The sequence below is a fragment of the Lampetra fluviatilis genome, unplaced genomic scaffold (genome assembly GCF_964198595.1).
Source record: "Lampetra fluviatilis unplaced genomic scaffold, kcLamFluv1.1 SCAFFOLD_378, whole genome shotgun sequence".
Taxonomy (NCBI): Eukaryota; Metazoa; Chordata; class Hyperoartia; order Petromyzontiformes; family Petromyzontidae; genus Lampetra; species Lampetra fluviatilis.
The window spans coordinates 17,501-27,500 of record NW_027621000.1 but is presented as its reverse complement, the minus strand read 5'-3'; positions in this window follow the sequence as shown (position 1 = coordinate 27,500).

Genomic DNA, 10,000 nt, shown 5'->3' with positions numbered 1-10,000 from the left:
CTCTATGGACCGGCAACGGCAATTGAAACCAACCCTAAAATTCTTGCACAGTTGGCAGCCTTCCTTGGCACAAGACCAAACAGCGCAGCGAACCCGTGCAGCACCAACCCAAGGGGACAGCCTTCCCCACACACTCTGGAGGAGAAGAGGCTCCCTCGGGCTGAGTCACACAGCTCAAGATACTCGCTCATTCACGGAAAACTTGGGAAACAAAACCTGCTGACACACACCACTTATGCATCGCATGAAGATTGCCATTGTCCATACACTTGTGCAGGTGCGATGGAAATATTTTCTCGTTTTGGTGTATGCTATATTTTTACAGACAGCTACCGACAAACGGTAGAAATTAGCGGGGATAGGCCTCAGACATTACCCAAAGCTCCGGGAACGTGAGCGACGCAAGACGAATGGGCATTTTAAAGCAGATCTATGGCAGTTACTGACAGTGCCTGGCGTGGGTTACTTGTCTCCGTTGTCGAGAGGGGAAGACGACCCATGTATATGTAAAGGGCGATTTTTTTAGCAACCGTTAAGGCTGTTTTTCCCCTTCACTTGTATCGAGAGGGAAGCAAAGAACATGTATGGCGTGTACGTTTTTTTACGAATTTTCATTAGCAATCTAACGACATGAATTGCGAAGACGTTTTTTGAACAATTGTATTCCTTTCCCAAAACATCGAGTGCTAGTGTATAAAACCGCTAGAGAAAATAAATTGGCAGGCGAAACTTAAAAAGGAGAGACCCATGAACAGCATGGCCAGGCGGCTCACCTCGACGTTTTTCCCCCGAGCAAAGTCCGCCGAGACCCCCTGTATCCCACGGGGATGTACTGGCGTGCACTTAAAGGTTGATGCCGCTCTGTTACTTGGGAAACGAACCACAAGCCAAATCCAGCTAATTTGTGAATGACTTAGCTCTCCTGCTTTCTCGAGAACGTGCTTTTTTCGTCGGATGAAACTTCCACAGGCTTTTCCAGCAGATTTGCACCTGCACTCAAAAAAGTCAAAATTTTTACACATAGACCCCATCAAACGGGAGAAATTGGCCCGGATTGCTCTCATGTGCGTTACGGGGCATCGTTTCTCTCGCGCCGAATTCTCTCGAGCTGGGAAATCGCTCATTTTTGCGTCGCCAAATATCGTACGAACGCCGTGAAACTTCCACAGGCTTTTTCAGCAGATTTGCACGTGCACTCAAAAAAGTCAAAATTTTTACACATAGACCCCATCAAACGGGAGAAATTGGCCCGGATTGCTCTCATGTGCGTTACGGGGCATCGTTTCTCTCGCGCCGAATTCCATCGAGCTGGGAAATCGCTCATTTTTGCGTCGCCAAATATCGTACGAACGCCGTGAAACTTCCACAGGCTTTTTCAGCAGATTTGCACCTGCACTCAAAAAAGTCAAAATTTTTACACATAGACCCCATCAAACGGGAGAAATTGGCCCGGATTGCTCTCATGTGCGTTACGGGGCATCGTTTCTCTCGCGCCGAATTCTCTCGAGCTGGGAAATCGCTCATTTTTGCGTCGCCAAATATCGTACGAACGCCGTGAAACTTCCACAGGCTTTTTCAGCAGATTTGCACGTGCACTCAAAAAAGTCAAAATTTTTACACATAGACCCCATCAAACGGGAGAAATTGGCCCGGATTGCTCTCATGTGCGTTACGGGGCATCGTTTCTGTCGCGCCGAATTCCATCGAGCTGGGAAATCGCTCATTTTTGCGTCGCCAAATATCGTACGAACGCCGTGAAACTTCCACAGGCTTTTTCAGCAGATTTGCACGTGCACTCAAAAAAGTCAAAATTTGTACACATAGACCCCATCAAACGGGAGAAATTGGCCCGGATTGCTCTCATGTGCGTTACGGGGCATCGTTTCTCTCGCGCCGAATTCTCTCGAGCTGGGAAATCGCTCATTTTTGCGTCGCCAAATATCGTACGAACGCCGTGAAACTTCCACAGGCTTTTTCAGCAGATTTGCACGTGCACTCAAAAAAGTCAAAATTTTTACACATAGACCCCATCAAACGGGAGAAATTGGCCCGGATTGCTCTCATGTGCGTTACGGGGCATCGTTTCTGTCGCGCCGAATTCCATCGAGCTGGGAAATCGCTCATTTTTGCGTCGCCAAATATCGTACGAACGCCGTGAAACTTCCACAGGCTTTTCCAGCAGATTTGCACGTGCACTCAAAAAAGTCAAAATTTTTACACATAGACCCCATCAAACGGGAGAAATTGGCCGGGATTGCTCTCATGTGCGTTACGGGGCATCGTTTCTCTCGCGCCGAATTCCATCGAGCTGGGAAATCGCTCATTTTTGCGTCGCCAAATATCGTACGAACGCCGTGAAACTTCCACAGGCTTTTTCAGCAGATTTGCACGTGCACTCAAAAAAGTCAAAATTTGTACACATAGACCCCATCAAACGGGAGAAATTGGCCCGGATTGCTCTCATGTGCGTTACGGGGCATCGTTTCTCTCGCGCCGAATTCTCTCGAGCTGGGAAATCGCTCATTTTTGCGTCGCCAAATATCGTACGAACGCCGTGAAACTTCCACAGGCTTTTTCAGCAGATTTGCACGTGCACTCAAAAAAGTCAAAATTTTTACACATAGACCCCATCAAACGGGAGAAATTGGCCCGGATTGCTCTCATGTGCGTTACGGGGCATCGTTTCTGTCGCGCCGAATTCCATCGAGCTGGGAAATCGCTCATTTTTGCGTCGCCAAATATCGTACGAACGCCGTGAAACTTCCACAGGCTTTTCCAGCAGATTTGCACGTGCACTCAAAAAAGTCAAAATTTTTACACATAGACCCCATCAAACGGGAGAAATTGGCCGGGATTGCTCTCATGTGCGTTACGGGGCATCGTTTCTCTCGCTCCGAATTCCATCGAGCTGGGAAATCGCTCATTTTTGCGTCGCCAAATATCGTACGAACGCCGTGAAACTTCCACAGGCTTTTTCAGCAGATTTGCACGTGCACTCAAAAAAGTCAAAATTTTTACACATAGACCCCATCAAACGGGAGAAATTGGCCGGGATTGCTCTCATGTGCGTTACGGGGCATCGTTTCTCTCGCGCCGAATTCCATCGAGCTGGGAAATCGCTCATTTTTGCGTCGCCAAATATCGTACGAACGCCGTGAAACTTCCACAGGCTTTTCCAGCAGATTGGCACGTGCACTCAAAAAAGTCAAAATTTGTACACATAGACCCCATCAAACGGGAGAAATTGGCCGGGATTGCTCTCATGTGCGTTACGGGGCATCGTTTCTCTCGCTCCGAATTCCATCGAGCTGGGAAATCGCTCATTTTTGCGTCGCCAAATATCGTACGAACGCCGTGAAACTTCCACAGGCTTTTCCAGCAGATTTGCACCTGCACTCAAAAAAGTCAAAATTTTTACACATAGACCCCATCAAACGGGAGAAATTGGCCCGGATTGCTCTCATGTGCGTTACGGGGCATCGTTTCTCTCGCGCCGAATTCTCTCGAGCTGGGAAATCGCTCATTTTTGCGTCGCCAAATATCGTACGAACGCCGTGAAACTTCCACAGGCTTTTTCAGCAGATTTGCACCTGCACTCAAAAAAGTCAAAATTTTTACACATAGACCCCATCAAACGGGAGAAATTGGCCGGGATTGCTCTCATGTGCGTTACGGGGCATCGTTTCTCTCGCGCCGAATTCCATCGAGCTGGGAAATCGCTCATTTTTGCGTCGCCAAATATCGTACGAACGCCGTGAAACTTCCACAGGCTTTTCCAGCAGATTGGCACGTGCACTCAAAAAAGTCAAAATTTGTACACATAGACCCCATCAAACGGGAGAAATTGGCCCGGATTGCTCTCATGTGCGTTACGGGGCATCGTTTCTCTCGCTCCGAATTCCATCGAGCTTGGAAATCGCTCATTTTTGCGTCGCCAAATATCGTACGAACGCCGTGAAACTTCCACAGGCTTTTCCAGCAGATTTGCACCTGCACTCAAAAAAGTCAAAATTTTTACACATAGACCCCATCAAACGGGAGAAATTGGCCCGGATTGCTCTCATGTGCGTTACGGGGCATCGTTTCTCTCGCGCCGAATTCCATCGAGCTGGGAAATCGCTCATTTTTGCGTCGCCAAATATCGTACGAACGCCGTGAAACTTCCACAGGCTTTTTCAGCAGATTTGCACGTGCACTCAAAAAAGTCAAAATTTTTACACATAGACCCCATCAAACGGGAGAAATTGGCCGGGATTGCTCTCATGTGCGTTACGGGGCATCGTTTCTCTCGCGCCGAATTCCATCGAGCTGGGAAATCGCTCATTTTTGCGTCGCCAAATATCGTACGAACGCCGTGAAACTTCCACAGGCTTTTTCAGCAGATTTGCACGTGCACTCAAAAAAGTCAAAATTTGTACACATAGACCCCATCAAACGGGAGAAATTGGCCGGGATTGCTCTCATGTGCGTTACGGGGCATCGTTTCTCTCGCTCCGAATTCCATCGAGCTGGGAAATCGCTCATTTTTGCGTCGCCAAATATCGTACGAACGCCGTGAAACTTCCACAGGCTTTTTCAGCAGATTTGCACGTGCACTCAAAAAAGTCAAAATTTTTACACATAGACCCCATCAAACGGGAGAAATTGGCCGGGATTGCTCTCATGTGCGTTACGGGGCATCGTTTCTCTCGCGCCGAATTCCATCGAGCTGGGAAATCGCTCATTTTTGCGTCGCCAAATATCGTACGAACGCCGTGAAACTTCCACAGGCTTTTCCAGCAGATTTGCACGTGCACTCAAAAAAGTCAAAATTTTTACACATAGACCCCATCAAACGGGAGAAATTGGCCCGGATTGCTCTCATGTGCGTTACGGGGCATCGTTTCTCTCGCGCCGAATTCTCTCGAGCTGGGAAATCGCTCATTTTTGCGTCGCCAAATATCGTACGAACGCCGTGAAACTTCCACAGGCTTTTTCAGCAGATTTGCACCTGCACTCAAAAAAGTCAAAATTTTTACACATAGACCCCATCAAACGGGAGAAATTGGCCCGGATTGCTCTCATGTGCGTTACGGGGCATCGTTTCTCTCGCTCCGAATTCCATCGAGCTTGGAAATCGCTCATTTTTGCGTCGCCAAATATCGTACGAACGCCGTGAAACTTCCACAGGCTTTTCCAGCAGATTTGCACCTGCACTCAAAAAAGTCAAAATTTTTACACATAGACCCCATCAAACGGGAGAAATTGGCCGGGATTGCTCTCATGTGCGTTACGGGGCATCGTTTCTCTCGCTCCGAATTCCATCGAGCTGGGAAATCGCTCATTTTTGCGTCGCCAAATATCGTACGAACGCCGTGAAACTTCCACAGGCTTTTTCAGCAGATTTGCACGTGCACTCAAAAAAGTCAAAATTTGTACACATAGACCCCATCAAACGGGAGAAATTGGCCGGGATTGCTCTCATGTGCGTTACGGGGCATCGTTTCTCTCGCTCCGAATTCCATCGAGCTTGGAAATCGCTCATTTTTGCGTCGCCAAATATCGTACGAACGCCGTGAAACTTCCACAGGCTTTTCCAGCAGATTTGCACCTGCACTCAAAAAAGTCAAAATTTTTACACATAGACCCCATCAAACGGGAGAAATTGGCCCGGATTGCTCTCATGTGCGTTACGGGGCATCGTTTCTGTCGCGCCGAATTCCATCGAGCTGGGAAATCGCTCATTTTTGCGTCGCCAAATATCGTACGAACGCCGTGAAACTTCCACAGGCTTTTCCAGCAGATTGGCACGTGCACTCAAAAAAGTCAAAATTTGTACACATAGACCCCATCAAACGGGAGAAATTGGCCGGGATTGCTCTCATGTGCGTTACGGGGCATCGTTTCTCTCGCTCCGAATTCCATCGAGCTGGGAAATCGCTCATTTTTGCGTCGCCAAATATCGTACGAACGCCGTGAAACTTCCACAGGCTTTTTCAGCAGATTTGCACGTGCACTCAAAAAAGTCAAAATTTTTACACATAGACCCCATCAAACGGGAGAAATTGGCCGGGATTGCTCTCATGTGCGTTACGGGGCATCGTTTCTCTCGCGCCGAATTCCATCGAGCTGGGAAATCGCTCATTTTTGCGTCGCCAAATATCGTACGAACGCCGTGAAACTTCCACAGGCTTTTTCAGCAGATTTGCACGTGCACTCAAAAAAGTCAAAATTTTTACACATAGACCCCATCAAACGGGAGAAATTGGCCCGGATTGCTCTCATGTGCGTTACGGGGCATCGTTTCTCTCGCTCCGAATTCCATCGAGCTTGGAAATCGCTCATTTTTGCGTCGCCAAATATCGTACGAACGCCGTGAAACTTCCACAGGCTTTTCCAGCAGATTTGCACCTGCACTCAAAAAAGTCAAAATTTTTACACATAGACCCCATCAAACGGGAGAAATTGGCCCGGATTGCTCTCATGTGCGTTACGGGGCATCGTTTCTCTCGCGCCGAATTCTCTCGAGCTGGGAAATCGCTCATTTTTGCGTCGCCAAATATCGTACGAACGCCGTGAAACTTCCACAGGCTTTTTCAGCAGATTTGCACCTGCACTCAAAAAAGTCAAAATTTGTACACATAGACCCCATCAAACGGGAGAAATTGGCCGGGATTGCTCTCATGTGCGTTACGGGGCATCGTTTCTCTCGCTCCGAATTCCATCGAGCTGGGAAATCGCTCATTTTTGCGTCGCCAAATATCGTACGAACGCCGTGAAACTTCCACAGGCTTTTTCAGCAGATTTGCACGTGCACTCAAAAAAGTCAAAATTTTTACACATAGACCCCATCAAACGGGAGAAATTGGCCGGGATTGCTCTCATGTGCGTTACGGGGCATCGTTTCTCTCGCGCCGAATTCCATCGAGCTGGGAAATCGCTCATTTTTGCGTCGCCAAATATCGTACGAACGCCGTGAAACTTCCACAGGCTTTTCCAGCAGATTTGCACGTGCACTCAAAAAAGTCAAAATTTTTACACATAGACCCCATCAAACGGGAGAAATTGGCCCGGATTGCTCTCATGTGCGTTACGGGGCATCGTTTCTCTCGCGCCGAATTCTCTCGAGCTGGGAAATCGCTCATTTTTGCGTCGCCAAATATCGTACGAACGCCGTGAAACTTCCACAGGCTTTTTCAGCAGATTTGCACCTGCACTCAAAAAAGTCAAAATTTTTACACATAGACCCCATCAAACGGGAGAAATTGGCCCGGATTGCTCTCATGTGCGTTACGGGGCATCGTTTCTCTCGCTCCGAATTCCATCGAGCTTGGAAATCGCTCATTTTTGCGTCGCCAAATATCGTACGAACGCCGTGAAACTTCCACAGGCTTTTCCAGCAGATTTGCACCTGCACTCAAAAAAGTCAAAATTTTTACACATAGACCCCATCAAACGGGAGAAATTGGCCCGGATTGCTCTCATGTGCGTTACGGGGCATCGTTTCTGTCGCGCCGAATTCCATCGAGCTGGGAAATCGCTCATTTTTGCGTCGCCAAATATCGTACGAACGCCGTGAAACTTCCACAGGCTTTTTCAGCAGATTTGCACCTGCACTCAAAAAAGTCAAAATTTGTACACATAGACCCCATCAAACGGGAGAAATTGGCCGGGATTGCTCTCATGTGCGTTACGGGGCATCGTTTCTCTCGCTCCGAATTCCATCGAGCTGGGAAATCGCTCATTTTTGCGTCGCCAAATATCGTACGAACGCCGTGAAACTTCCACAGGCTTTTTCAGCAGATTTGCACGTGCACTCAAAAAAGTCAAAATTTTTACACATAGACCCCATCAAACGGGAGAAATTGGCCGGGATTGCTCTCATGTGCGTTACGGGGCATCGTTTCTCTCGCGCCGAATTCCATCGAGCTGGGAAATCGCTCATTTTTGCGTCGCCAAATATCGTACGAACGCCGTGAAACTTCCACAGGCTTTTCCAGCAGATTTGCACGTGCACTCAAAAAAGTCAAAATTTTTACACATAGACCCCATCAAACGGGAGAAATTGGCCCGGATTGCTCTCATGTGCGTTACGGGGCATCGTTTCTCTCGCGCCGAATTCTCTCGAGCTGGGAAATCGCTCATTTTTGCGTCGCCAAATATCGTACGAACGCCGTGAAACTTCCACAGGCTTTTTCAGCAGATTTGCACCTGCACTCAAAAAAGTCAAAATTTTTACACATAGACCCCATCAAACGGGAGAAATTGGCCCGGATTGCTCTCATGTGCGTTACGGGGCATCGTTTCTCTCGCTCCGAATTCCATCGAGCTTGGAAATCGCTCATTTTTGCGTCGCCAAATATCGTACGAACGCCGTGAAACTTCCACAGGCTTTTCCAGCAGATTTGCACCTGCACTCAAAAAAGTCAAAATTTTTACACATAGACCCCATCAAACGGGAGAAATTGGCCCGGATTGCTCTCATGTGCGTTACGGGGCATCGTTTCTGTCGCGCCGAATTCCATCGAGCTGGGAAATCGCTCATTTTTGCGTCGCCAAATATCGTACGAACGCCGTGAAACTTCCACAGGCTTTTCCAGCAGATTGGCACGTGCACTCAAAAAAGTCAAAATTTGTACACATAGACCCCATCAAACGGGAGAAATTGGCCGGGATTGCTCTCATGTGCGTTACGGGGCATCGTTTCTCTCGCTCCGAATTCCATCGAGCTGGGAAATCGCTCATTTTTGCGTCGCCAAATATCGTACGAACGCCGTGAAACTTCCACAGGCTTTTTCAGCAGATTTGCACGTGCACTCAAAAAAGTCAAAATTTGTACACATAGACCCCATCAAACGGGAGAAATTGGCCGGGATTGCTCTCATGTGCGTTACGGGGCATCGTTTCTCTCGCGCCGAATTCCATCGAGCTGGGAAATCGCTCATTTTTGCGTCGCCAAATATCGTACGAACGCCGTGAAACTTCCACAGGCTTTTTCAGCAGATTTGCACGTGCACTCAAAAAAGTCAAAATTTTTACACATAGACCCCATCAAACGGGAGAAATTGGCCGGGATTGCTCTCATGTGCGTTACGGGGCATCGTTTCTCTCGCGCCGAATTCCATCGAGCTGGGAAATCGCTCATTTTTGCGTCGCCAAATATCGTACGAACGCCGTGAAACTTCCACAGGCTTTTTCAGCAGATTTGCACGTGCACTCAAAAAAGTCAAAATTTTTACACATAGACCCCATCAAACGGGAGAAATTGGCCCGGATTGCTCTCATGTGCGTTACGGGGCATCGTTTCTCTCGCTCCTAATTCCATCGAGCTTGGAAATCGCTCATTTTTGCGTCGCCAAATATCGTACGAACGCCGTGAAACTTCCACAGGCTTTTCCAGCAGATTTGCACCTGCACTCAAAAAAGTCAAAATTTTTACACATAGACCCCATCAAACGGGAGAAATTGGCCCGGATTGCTCTCATGTGCGTTACGGGGCATCGTTTCTCTCGCGCCGAATTCTCTCGAGCTGGGAAATCGCTCATTTTTGCGTCGCCAAATATCGTACGAACGCCGTGAAACTTCCACAGGCTTTTTCAGCAGATTTGCACCTGCACTCAAAAAAGTCAAAATTTGTACACATAGACCCCATCAAACGGGAGAAATTGGCCGGGATTGCTCTCATGTGCGTTACGGGGCATCGTTTCTCTCGCTCCGAATTCCATCGAGCTGGGAAATCGCTCATTTTTGCGTCGCCAAATATCGTACGAACGCCGTGAAACTTCCACAGGCTTTTTCAGCAGATTTGCACGTGCACTCAAAAAAGTCAAAATTTTTACACATAGACCCCATCAAACGGGAGAAATTGGCCGGGATTGCTCTCATGTGCGTTACGGGGCATCGTTTCTCTCGCGCCGAATTCCATCGAGCTGGGAAATCGCTCATTTTTGCGTCGCCAAATATCGTACGAACGCCGTGAAACTTCCACAGGCTTTTCCAGCAGATTTGCACGTGCACTCAA